Consider the following 1,831-nt stretch of genomic DNA (forward strand, 5'->3'; position numbering starts at 1 on the left):
TGTGACTGCTTCTCTTCCTGCACAATAATGTCACTGCTGGTCAATGTGAGAAGGTCAGGTTGCTCCTTGTAAAGCTACATGATACCACTTGCCTATTTGAACAAGTTAAGTTAACCACTGAATCTGGTCCCTGCAGGAGCTGAAAACTCACCCTTTTATCAAGTCTGCATTTCATAAGAAAGAAGAACAATTGTGGAGGGAGGATTTCTGATGATATGTTTATATACCTTATAAGGACAGTTCCCAGACCAGTGTTGCAGGTAATATATATAGTTTAAACTGAAAGACTTAAAAGTAATGGCTGTTTTGACCTTCAAATAGACTCCTTTTTTGTTGTTGTTGGTAGGACCCAAGAGTGACGCCCATCTTTGATGCTGACAGAATTTAAAACAAGGCCATTGCCCTGCATTTTCTGCCTTGTAGCACACAAAAGTAAAATTGTATGTCAGGCCGAGATGTCGGGGAGCTGACAAGATGCCCCAGTGACATTTCAGCTGGAAAGAGCAAGTGTCTTGCAACCAAGTGGTCAAATATCAAATAATAGGTCAAGCAGGAAAGGAGCTGAGTTCTAACCACAAAGAGGTTTCTGGTAACTTACTTGACAAGCTTTTGGGTGCTTTGTGGCTTGACAAAGTGATGTTCTGTTGGGTATCACTAGACAGACTGTTCTTTATCGCCTTCAGAAGATCAGACATTGACATTGATTAAACTCTTTAACCCTTAAAGGTTAAATCCTGGCAGTTTCATCATTGTGAATGAAGAACAAAAGAAATTTTGTAATATACAATTTGTTTTCATATTAATCACAGAACTCCCTAGTGCTATTAACTTTTGATATGCTATGTATTTTTTGACAAAAAGATAGAATGCAAAATCTATATAATAGATTGTTTCTCATTATGGGCCAGTGATACATTAGAAAAATAATATTATGCATTATGGAATTTGTAATTTCTTCTAATATGTCAAATGTAGGATTTTATTTTAAAGCCTCAGGACTACTACTGAAATTCTGCTTTGGATGTTAAACTATTTACATAAATTACATACCACTTAAAATGAGCAGATCTTCCAACTACCCTTGTTTTCATGTATCCTAGAATCATAGAATATCCTGAGTTGGAACAGAACCAGAAGGATCATTGAGTCCAACTCCTGGCCCTGCACAGGACAACCCCAGTAGTCACAGCATGTGCCTGAGAGTATCATCCAAATGCTTCTTGAACAGTGTCAGGCTTGGTGCTGTGATCATTTTCCTGGGGAGCCTCTTCCAGTACCTAACCACCTTCTGGGTGAAGAACCTTTTCTAATTTCCAACCTAAACCTTCTGTGACACAACTTCAGGCCATTCCCTCAGGTCCTGTCACTAGTCACCACACCACTGCCTCTCCTCCTCATTAGGAAGTTGTAACTGCAGTAAGGTCTCCCCTCAGTCTTCTCTTCTCCAGGCTGAACAAACTAAGCAGCTCCTAATATGGCTTCAAATTTACAAGAGAAGAGCTTTAATGGAAGATTGCTTCAAGTTTTCAAGTTTTCTCTTACTGTGCAAGTCCATTGCTCACAGCCATGATGTGCAAGTATGTGTGTGTATATTAATATAGAGTCATGCAATGCTAGACAATAAATTCTGTAGAACTCTTGAATGTGAGAGTTGGCTAATAGAGGAATAAAATTCCCTTTCTTTATGATGGTGTATTTAGTTTTGAAAACTGAAAAAGAGATTTCGTTTCCCTCCAAGTGTCTTGGCTCCACTCTTTCCTGAGACTGACTTTTCTTCTTACAGACACCACAAGTACTCTACTGTGCTCTTCCAAATATAATGTCAGATCTG

The sequence above is a fragment of the Pithys albifrons genome, chromosome Z, assembly GCF_047495875.1.
Source record: "Pithys albifrons albifrons isolate INPA30051 chromosome Z, PitAlb_v1, whole genome shotgun sequence".
Lineage (NCBI taxonomy): Eukaryota > Metazoa > Chordata > Aves > Passeriformes > Thamnophilidae > Pithys > Pithys albifrons.